Here is a 12,123-nt window from a genome sequence, read left to right on the forward strand (position 1 = left end):
TTGCAAAATGAGTCAGGATTGTCCACTGAAATGTAGTGGTTATATATATAGAATGTGTTCAGTCACTTAAACGTTTTAGTGTGGTAAATGTGTTTTGGTAAAATGTATGGTTTTACATTTTTTGTCTAGATTCACACTGAGCATGTGTGTAAATTAAGGAATTATACTTGCACCTTTTTCCATAGTCTCCCCTGTCTCTCCTCACAGTCTACCTCTGTCTGCTTATACTGTACTCTCTCTTCTGATATTTCCTCTCCTTCCTTATTTTCAGTTGTCTTTCCTCATACTGCTGCTTGTTTTCATAGTCCTTCCTGTCCTCTTTGTCCCCCTCTGTCCTCATTGTCTCCTCTGATTCCTAATCGTCCCCCTTCTTATTATACTCACTCCTTTGACCTCTTAATCCTCCCTGTCTCATCATACCTCCCTCTTAACAATGCCCCAGTCAGTATACATAGACAACTGCATACACTCTTGGGCAGATTTACAAGCCCCTTGGGCATCTTTCTTGTTGTATTGTGTCTCATTTTTGGATGTAATGTTGGCAAAAAAGAATAATGCAACAAATTGGAAATGTTTTTGCAAAATGAATCAGGATTGTCCACTGAAATGTAGGGGTTATATATATAGAATGTGTTCAGTCATTTAAACGTTTTAGGGTGGTAAATGTGTTTTGTAAAATTTATTGTTTTAATTTTTTTGTCTGGAATCACAATGAGCGTCTGTGTAAATTAAGGAATTATACTTGCACCTTTTTCCATAGTCTCCCCTGTCTTCCTCACAGTCTACTTTTCTCTGCTTATACTGTCCCCTCTCTTCTGATATTTCCTCTCTTTCCTTATTTTCACTTGTCTTTCCTCATAGTGCTGCTTGTTCTCATAGGCCCTCCTGTCCTCTTTTTCCCCCTCTTTCCTCATTGTCTCCTCTGATTCCTAATTGTCCCTCTTCTTTTTATACTCACTCCTCTGACCTGTCAATCCTCCCTGTCTCATCATACCTCCCTCTTAACAATGCCCCAGTCAGTATTCATAGACTACTGCATACGCTCTTGGGCAGATTTAAAGGCACTTTGGGCCTGTTTTTTTTTTTTATTGTGTCACATTTTTTGATGTAATATTGGTAAAAAAATAATCACCGCCGAGGTCCCCCCCGCCATACTAATATGGTGGGGGGGAAAATGAGTGTGGATGTCGGGCGAATTGCCCCCGCCAGGCTGGCGGTGGCTACCGCCAGCCTGGCGGGGGCAATCCACCCGACATCCTAATGGGCCCCTAAGAGTAGTGTGCACAAGGATAAAAAATTATATTATTGCATCTGCAACTAAGAGGAAAGAGAAAAACAATGCAAAATCATCTTCTGATGTTTAGCATGGTGTTGTTTAGCAAAAGGAGGAAAAACCAGTATAAGGAAATAAGGAAAAAGATGTTCTATATTAGAGTATTGTTTAATTTGACTAAGGTTGTAAAGAATTGTAAAAGAAAAACAGCATTTTATAAGAAAAAGAAATGTATTGAAAAAGTAGTTGAGAAAGCTTTTGAATTGAAAAAAAAATATTTGTTTTAGTAATCAATAGAATTTGTTCACTAGATAAGCCAATACATTAAATGAAGGCCAAAAGTAAGTGGAAAAAAATAATTAACAGAAATAATTTTTCAGATTTTTTTTGGGTGAATGGAAACATAGTTCAAGTTCAGAACCTGTTTTTAATGAAGAGAGTTATCTTCGGAGTAAGGATTTGTTGCATGCAGTTGACACTACTGGTCGTGCTTATGAGGTTAAAAATAGTTGTCCTATTGAGAAAGAGAAGATTATTCCTATAAATGCAGAAGAGGTGTTAGCGGATGAAGTTTTAGGGAGACGTCCTAAAGCTCCAGTGTACACTTGGATTTGCAGAAGTATTTGTAGTGTATTGCAGGAATCTATTGATTTTGTACGCAATTTCTTACGTAACTATACTAAGAAAAGTGTTAAACAGAAGATTAAGATGTTGCAAGGATTAGACCCTTGCAGAGTGAGAGAAAATACTGGTTTGCAAGGTCATTCTCTGGCTTGTCTTTTTTAAAAAGTATGTAGAAGTGTTTTTCACCATTTCAGCATGTTAGCAGTTCATCATACTCAGATGAAGAAATTAGTCAGAATATTGTATTACGAGAAAAGTCCAGCACTAATGTTAAAAAAGTTAAACAGTGCTCTTTTGCATGGATCTGTATCAGATGTAACAAATGTTTGTGATGAAATTCAGCTTAGTTACTTTGGTCCTCAGGAAGAGAGTGCACAAACTGAGACATTAATAGAAGAAAATGTGGAAGAGAATGTACAACATTGTAGTCTAGAAAATTTTGAGCAAGAAATTACAAAGTTTTAGGTGATTTCAGGTGAAAGGTCAAATTATTCTTGTATCTGTTGTCGACGAACTCATTATAAAAATCAGACCAGGACTGTTGATTTGTATTTAAAAAAGTGAAATGGAAAATAATAATGAGTGGAAGGATTTTGCAACTTATTTGTTAGTAGAGAATTGTTTTGATTTGGGTACTGATCAGCGTATTTGTAAATATTGTTATAACAAATTAGATGAGAACAAAATGCCTGCTAGAGCTGTGCATAATAATCTTGAGTTGGTAAGTTTTCCTTCTGAACTGATGGATTTAAATACTTATGAGTCTATTCTGATTCAATGTGTGCATCCATTTCAGGCTATTGTTCGTATGGAGACTAAGACAGGGAAATTGCCTCCTTCAGATTTACAGAGAGGATTAAAGGGAAGAGTTGTATATTTGCCTCTAGATTTAAAGAAAAATATTGAAACAATTGGTAAAGAAAATGTAGAAGATGAACCTCTAGTTATTCTTGTTAATGGCGTTCCTACAAAGAGTAAAACAATCTGGCAACAATTAGTGGATGTTAGGAAAGTGAAAAAGGCAACATTGTATCTGGTAAAAAATCATCAGTAACATAAAAATGTGAATGTGAGAGAAGAAGAAATAACTGTACAAGATGATAGTGAGTCGCCATCTGGAGAAATTTAAAAAGTGGATGTGTCCAGAACTGAAGAAATATATGAACATTACAGTGTTCATCCACTTCATTCTAAAGAAGTGATGGGGAATACTATTGAGTTATTCCAAATGAAAGAAGCAAAGGGAAGTCCCATTAGTGTATGGGAAAAAAGCTTGGTAGCTCGTTGTTTCCCTCAGTTGTTTCCCACAGGAAAAGGAGGACGATATGATGACCGACCTGTGCAGATTCCTGCATCTGAATACCGGAAATCAAGATTGTATGCTGAATATCCATGATTCCGACAATGTATTCCGTATTTGTTTCATCTTTTGTCTGAGAGTGATTTTTCTGGACTTTCTTATGCACAAAATCACATATTGAAAACAGGTATACATCTTCAAAATGTTTCGGCAAAGGAATTTATGGATAGAGTACACCAGAAAGATAATGTTTTGGAATCCCGCTAATTAATCTTATGGTATGTCAGCGTGGTACTAATGAGTACTGGTACCGTCATCATGGAGAACTTAAATGTATGTTAAGGAACTTAGGAACTCCTACATAGTTCCTTACTCTAAGCTGTGCTGAATATGCTTGGGATGATTTACTTCAATTTCTTCGAGAAGCAAATCCAAATGTAGTAAATATTGAATACAAGACAACTGGAGAATTGTGCTCTTTGGATCCAGTTAATGTATCCACATTGCAATCACAGATTTGAAGCTATGATGTCTTTTATCACCAATAAAAAGAATCCTCCTCTTGGAGAGGTTCTGGACTTCTTTTGGAGAAAGGAGTATCAAACAAGAGGTGCTCCTCACATACATATGCTAATATGGATCAAAGATGCCAATTTGGAACAGACCCAGATTATACTGTGTTGTCTTTTATTGAAGAGTATGCTACATGTGATATACCCAAAAGTACACAAGATAAGGACTTAAGACAACAAGTCTTATGATTCCAAAGCCATCGTTGTGGGAAATACTGTTGTCGAAAGTATAAATCTAAGGACAAATTCTACACGAAATGCCGTTTTGCATTTCCACGGCCTGTAATATCGAAAGGAAGAGTGAACAGTTTCATGTCATCTTTGCGACATACTATCACAAGAAAGTCTCCAAAAAATACCTACAACTTAAGAAGAAATGAAGAGTCAAAATACATAAATGACTATACCCATTCATTTTGTCCATTTGGAATGCTAATATGGATATTCAATATGTTGCGGACAATTCCATTGCTGTTGCTCGAAATGTAACATCGTACATAAAAAAATCAGAAAAGACAGAATTGAAGGAAATGTGGGTATGGTATAATGGTGTAATGGTATAAATGCCATGATTGGTTCTGAAGGATGTTTGGTAAAACAAAGAAAAGGACATTTGATTAATCACCGTAAACTGAGTTGCGAAACACTGACAAAAGAGAATTTTACTATTTAGCTCTTTTGCAACTTTTCAATCCATGGCGTTCAGAATTTCAATTACTTGGAGATTTCGAGAGCTATGAAGATTCCCTCAATGCAAGTAAATATACTATAGAATGTCCTGTTTTTGCTAATTATGCGAAAATGTTGAACGACGAAATTGAGCAAGAAGCTACCATTGCAGCTCAGATTGCTAGAGACAGTTCTCAAGACAGTCAAACTTCTGCTCAGTTGAGCCAGGACTCACTAGGAGAACCAATTGTTCAAAATGAAGCAGCAACTGCTATGGAAGAGGTGGAACCAGCAATGTATCAAGCTCAAGGAGATGTATCAAACGTAGGAAACTTAGAAGAATAACTAAATGTTGAGCAGAAACAAAAATATGAGCAAGTGAGAGAACAGATTCACCATGGATTACTTCATGAGAAGAAAGAGTGCTCTTGCTCATCATTTGAACCTATCTGAATGTACGTGAGTGGACAAGCTGGAACTGGGAAAAGTTTTTTAATTAAAGTAATCACAACTTTTTTACAGAAAACAACTGAGTCGCATTTGTCTTGTGTTTTCACTGCTCCAACTGGATTAGCAGCCCACAATATTAAAGGAATTACTTCACACCGTTTATTAATGCTACCAGTAGAGCATGAAAACAAATTGGAGTACCACAAGCTATCTGGAGAAGCTTGTTGTGAAGTTTCAAGAGTCTTCAGGAAAATTAAACTTCTGATTATTGATGAGGTAAGCATGGTATCCAACTTAATGCTTGCCTTTGTGCATTTAAGAATGCCGCAAATTCTTAAAACAGAGTATGACGTATTATTTGGAGAAAAACACGTCATAGTTTTTGGAGATCTACTACAACTTACTCCTGTGAAAGGACAACCAGTATTTAAGACACTGGCACATGAAGATACCAGAAAGTCCATGGGGAGTATTGGAAACGTTAACATTTGGTCATTTGTTCAATATAAGGAACTTATTACAAATATGCGTCAGGTAAATTATGCAGATTATGGAAATAGTCTTCAAGATATAAGAATTGGAAAAGTGACAGAACATGTCAAACAAGCTTTACAGAGACGATTACTTCCCATTTTGTTTCCAAATGAAAATATTGTTCCTGAGGAATTATATAAGAGAATTGCAGAAAACATATCTGTAATCTGCTTAATGCCAACACTGCGTGAATGTTCTATATTCAATGAAGAAATGTTAAAGTTGGAAAATGAAGAAATTATAAAATTGGAAGCTATTGATAAAATAGAACGTGAAGGAACTACCATTATTTTGACTGAGAAGTTGAAGAGGAAATTGGATTCTTTAGAGAAATCGATAAGAAAAACTGCTGGTTTAGAAAAGAATTTGTATATATGTGTAAACTGTAGAGTAATTTTACTTTGTAATTTGCATGTGGAAAAAGGTTTAATAAATGGAGCAATGGGTAAAATTGTGGATTTCGTTAATTATGTAAATAGAGATGGTATTGAATTTTTGAAAATCAAATTTGATGAAATTAGTGAAGTACAACATTTTAGTCATTGTTCAACTCGGTTTTTGCTTGTAAAAGATTTGTATGTACGCAGAAAACAGTTTCCTATTTGTTTGGCATATGCGGTGACCATTCATAAATCTCAAGGTTTAAGTGTAGATAATGCTTTAGTCAATATTGGAAGTACCGTGTTTATTGAGGGTAGGGCTTATGTTGCTTTGTCTCGAGTGAGAACTTTATCTGGATTGTACTTGATGAGACAAAGGTTAGTGCAGATGCAAATTGTGTGAAAGAGTATAATAGGTTAAGAAAAAAATATGCAGCCTATTTAGGTAAATATCCAGTATTTGAAAAGCACATGGGAGGTAGAAAAAGAAGATTTGAGAATATCTGTAATGAAACTGTAGAAAAAGGAAAAAAACAAGATGAAGTTGCGCCTGTAAGGAAATAGAAAAAGGACAGTGTTGAAGAGAATGTTGGTTATCGGTTTGAAAATAGTTGTGGTGTCAACTGCTATGCGAATGTAAAATGTAAAACATGCTAAACATACATACTAACCTACTACAAAAGCTAAATTAGTATACTATGTGCACTACTACTGAGTGATACTACTTCTAACATATATTAAGTGAGTGGCTGTGTAACTGTATCCTTGTGTGTATGGGTGTGTGAGTGGCTGTATTGGTGAGCAAGTGGGTGTGTTAGTGGCTGTATGGGTGAGTGAGTGACTGTGAGTAGCTCTATGGGTGGGCAAGTAGGTGTGTAGTGACTGTATGGGTTGGTAAGTTGATGTCTGAGTGGCTGTATGAGTGACTGACTAGGGTTGTAATTGGCTGGACGGGTAAGTCAGTGGCTGATTGAGTGGGTGTTTGGGCAAGTGAGTTGGTGTGTGAGTGGCTTTATTCCTGAGGAGTGTCTGTCTGAATGGCTGTATGGGTGAGTGAATGGGTGTGTCAGTGATTGTATAGGTAAAAAAGTGGGTATTCAAGTAGCTGTATGGGTGAGTATGTGGCTAAGGGAGTGGCTGTATGGGTTGGTAGATGGTTGTGTGAATGGCTATGTGAGTGAGTGAGCGAGTGGGTGTGTGAGTGCCTCTTTGGAGGAGTGAGTGAATATGTGAGCACTAATATGGGCCTGTGAATGAGTATGTGAGGAGTAGTGTGGGTGTGTGAGTGAGCGTATGAGTGCTTGTTTGAGTGAATGAGTGGCTATGTTGAGAGGTTCTATGGGTAAGTGAGTGGGTGTGTCAGTGATTGTGTAGGTAAATAAGTGGGTATTCAGGTAACTGTATGGGTGAGTGTGTGGCTATGTGAGTGGCTGTATGGGTGAGTGAAAGGTTGTGTGAGTGGCTGTGCGAGTGAATGAGTGAATATGTGCGTGAGTGCCTCTTTGGAGGAGTGAGTGAATATGTGAGCACTGGTATGGGTCTGTGAATGGGTATGTGAGGGTGTGTGAGTGGGTGTATGAGAGGTTTTATGGGGTCTGACTGGGTGGGTGAGTGGGTCTGTGGATGATGTCGTCAGTGACGTCATGTGAGATGTCAAAACTGATGTAATCAGTGATGTCTCTGACTATGTCATGAATGATGTAATATGTGAAGTCATCATAAGCAGTGCCCCAGATGAACGGGATACGCTACGATACTCCCGGCTTAGTACAGCTATAATTATTCATGCTGTAGTGACGTTTGCAGAAACTTGGCTTTTGAGCCTTGACTTACTTTGATGAATGTCACTAATATCTACTATTTATAAGTGAAATAATAGAAATACAACAAGATCGTCTGGACTACCACAATTGCTGTTGCCTATTTCGAAGTACTTAGGGATCCGTACAAACTGTTTACCATCAATACTAGCATACCATTCAGCCTTGAAAAAGTAATCTACATGACGAAACACGTGTTGGCTGTCTTCAGCAACACTACAGACTTCATGTCAACACAATCAAGACCATTTGTGTTATAGCTTTTTTTGTACTTATATGGTTGATTATTCTATATTATTGCATGGTGCGATGTTCATTAAAACGAACTGACAATAAGGTAATTTGACTGACTTGTGGTTGTGCTCTGTAATCAATGTTGAATTTTGAATTATAGGGTGAGATTTGTTTCTCCTCCATATATGTTAAGACTGATGAATGGCACAGTGTTTGACATTGAGCACGCCTGTACATATCAACTGTAATACTGATTGTACGATAACACAAAGGTGCTGGCCTGTGCTATGTTACCACTGCCATTTGTTCTGTATAACGAAATCAGAAAACTATGTCTGCTGAATTTCACTGATTTTGTATGAGTGAAACATTAGTCTAAGTATAAAATTCTCTGTAACCTTTGTTTTTTCAGTGAATTTCTAAGGTTTCTTAATTCAATTTCCTAACTATAACGTCCCTGTAACATTTTGTTTGGGAATTTCCATATATTTTAACTAGTAGTCGTGTTTGCAGAGTGGTGGAGAAATGGTGCAGTGCCTCTACCCAGCTCTTAGGAATCCCTCTGTATGAGACTTCCTGGAGGTAACAGTGTGGCTTCTTGGCCTCCAAAGACCCTCAGCATCCAAGGGGACTTCATTCCCCAACCAGCAGTGCCCCAATAGGTGCATTTGCAGAATGGTGGAGAAGGGGGACTTACTGTAGGTAATAGAAACGGTGGTGGACTCTTCCAATCAAAACTACATCCTAAATATAACTACTTACTGGCGACCAATTCATACACTTTCACTTTGCATCTTTGTGTTCATCTAAATCCGTAACTGCCTTATGATATTTATACCTATTCATTTTTGTTTCTGAAATTGTAACCGTTTGTAAACAATTATAACTTAAACTGATTATCCTGGTTAACGTTAATCAATTTTGAATTAGAAGTCTAAGCTTTATTTTGAACTTCTTAAAGTTTTTATGATTTTTTGCTTTAAAAAAATGAATTCCTTATGAAAATTCTTTATAGAGATTATGTTTTACATTTACTAATTACGTAGTTTCAAACTTAATGGAAGTTTTTTTAACAAATCAACTTTTTTCGAAACCACTGAAAGCTTTGACTAAGTATTATAAAAGTTCAGCTAACAATCTCAACTTTTTTAATTGCTTAAACTACTTGCAACTTGTTGCAATACTTAATTAACAACACTCACATATAATTCAGAGGAGGAAGAAATTTGTAAGGAACATACGTATTTTCTACACATTGCAAAGTTTTGAACCGAGAATTCAGTAGGGAGATGAGTGGAGAGTGAAGAAAGTTCTAATGCTGTAAGTCCTTGGGGGTCATTGTTCTGGGAGCCTGTCCCGAAGGTCTTTACATTGAGAAGCATGAAGCACATAAAACCCCGTAATTCGAGAGGGTTTCAAAGGGAAGCCTTCGTGCACCCCCAGATGAAAGGTAAGAGATGGCCTTCTCAGCTTCCTCTTCACCTTGATGGAGACTGCCAAAAAACAGTTTTCCCTTTCCTCATTTATGTTTATTTTCCTACTCTTTTTCCTGACAACTTCTCTTGTAGAATCTAATGTGCAATGGAAAAAAAGCTCGCTAGTATTTGTGGGGTTTGCTCGGACATACACAGTCGAAATGTTAGTCACAGGAAATCGTAGGAAATATTGTGGTTTCGTGAAGTGAAAGCTGTTACTCCTGCAGGACGAAAATGAAAATGTGCAATAATAGCATTTGAAACATAAAAAGATTTCTGCTCCTGCCATATCAGGCAACCATAATTTCAATACCAAACTTTACACAAGTGTGTCTTGGACCATTGCACTGGCTCGGTCAAACTGCTGCAGTTTCTCCTCTATCCCACCTGCCTCATTAGTACATTGTTTATGTTCCTTTACATTTTATTTGGCGAGTTGCAAGATGGTGCAGGCCACCCCAGGGCTGCATTACTGCACACTCTGTGATGCCTATTTCGGGCACACCTGGTATTTGCATTCATATCAGGATTGCCCGTCTGCAGAATGAGAGCCAGGGTGTGCCAGACTGTAGTCTAAAACATGGACTTGTCTTCGATTTTATTCGAACCTTCGCACTCCCTGCCTCTGACTAGCACCTTTAATCTAAGAGATAGTTTTATGAGATAACAAATATATTAATTTCTCTCAGCACTACCCTCAAAATAACTACGCGATTTTTGTATTCCTTTCATGGTGAATTATATTTTTCAAGTTAACACAACTTCTTGTGTTGTTTATGTGAGACCCACATGTGGTAGTCACAAGGGGCTGTAATATGGAGAATACCAGCCAGAGTTTGCCTTGTGAGTTTGTAGTGTATTTCCTATATTCCCAATAGGCTCTGCGCATTGGAATAATATATTCAGCAGTGTAGACATAGCTCTTAGTTTCACCAGAATGCAAAGAAAAGAGAGACGGGCGTTTTCAATGAAAGGTGTTATTTATTGAGCAGTCTTCTTCTTCATACAAGAGAAATGAATTGCCACGATTGTAATGCTCATGGTAAAGTAAAGTGCGTACAGTAAAAGGAGGATTATAAAATAATACTGTAAAAGCATTGATATGGTTTCTTAGCCATATGATACTTTAAAATAGATAAAATATATACATACATATATACATTGACTAATCGTACTCAACTGGTGCTTCTAAATACGGCTACCCCGGTGTACCTGACCTAAGCCTAATACGTGGGAGGGAGTAAGTAAGTAGCAGTTTAAGTTAAGTTTGTTTTGCCAAGAATCTGACTCAAGAATTCTCTGTAAAGGTTTAGTCAGCTCCGTACCTAGGTAATAGAAAGCAGGAGGTCTTGTTTCTCTTCCTCAGGACTCGATATCCCAGTAACCCGCGAAGGTATCTGGAAGCACCGGAGCTGGATTTCTCGGCAGGAGAAAAGACAGCGTCTCTCTCAGTGCGTCAAGGAGGAAGGGCAGCGTCCGTGGGCTCTCGCATCAGCTGGGCTCTCGGGCAAGTAGATAGCTGCTCTGCTCCAGAATCACCACTGTGTGTTTGCTTAAGGCAACGTTGGTATATTTATACCTGAAAGGTGCCTGGGTTTGACGTAAGGTTGGACATAAGACGTCAATAAAGATGTCACTCAGAACTGGCCGTTCTTACAGTGCTTTACAGGAGTTCTAGGACGAAATCAAAACAAAGCAAGGGGGATTTCCCAGGTTGCTGGAGGCTTGGTTTTGTTTAGAGAACTCGGTGTGCTTACTAGGGGGCCGGAGAAGTAGCCTTGCTTAATGTGACAGCATGTGCTACGACTGAATTATGGATATGATTATTATGCCGTTGTATGGATATTATTGATTATAGCCGGACAAGGGCATAAAATAGGAATATCGATTCAGGTTTCCTAGATAAAACACTACACCCACTCCACGAATTAATGTCCATCATTACTAAAAACTAAGCAATAGTAAACATAAAAGGTGCATGTGTATACCAACCCACCCCAAAATACATTTTTGCATTTGAAATGGTGTATGAAATACATGAAAATGATTATAGGTACTGTACACTTTTTAAGCAGTGTAATCATTCACTAAAAAGGATGCATATATATATCGGCATGAATGATTTGCGAAATTTACACATGAAATGGCTCTTAATACAGAAAAAAAGGGTCGAGACCATTCCATCACATATAAATACAGTTGCTGTAAATGTGCTAGAGGCTGACGTGATATATTGTCTTTAGAGTTCCTAAAATAGAAGCTCTATTCTCTAAGAATAGTTCTACTTCAAGCAGAGTATGTGTGCCAAAAAAGTAAATATTTTGGAATCCGGAAAAAAAAAAATTCGCTTTGAGGGGAGAGAGAAAAAATATAGTTCCAAATATGTTCAGTAGCTTTTGTTTATCAAAGCCGAAGGCCGAATTCAGAGTTCAGGGAACGCTGTGTACTAGTTTGCTTAAAAGTTATTATTTTTGTTCGGGGGAAAACATAATTTCAGACAGACTTTCAAAAAAGTGGTTTACCGCTTCAGGTGAAAGTTCGACCAAGTTGGAAAATGCCGCAACTGTGCAGTCGTGAGCATGATTGCTATCATCGATGACAGGATCAGCAGTGCTCACAGAAGGTCGTACCTTGGTGATGTTGCTCTCATCTCGTACTTCACTACCTTTTAATCGCAGTGGTGAAGTCTCAACGAATGCCGTCATCAGGATTGGTAACCGCTGGGGACAACACAATGCATGAGCCGTTACAGACTTAGCAAAGTAGCTGTATCCAATGGTACTGCTGATTGT

Source organism: Lissotriton helveticus, chromosome 1_1 (genome assembly GCF_964261635.1).
Source record: "Lissotriton helveticus chromosome 1_1, aLisHel1.1, whole genome shotgun sequence".
In the NCBI taxonomy this organism is placed as follows: domain Eukaryota; kingdom Metazoa; phylum Chordata; class Amphibia; order Caudata; family Salamandridae; genus Lissotriton; species Lissotriton helveticus.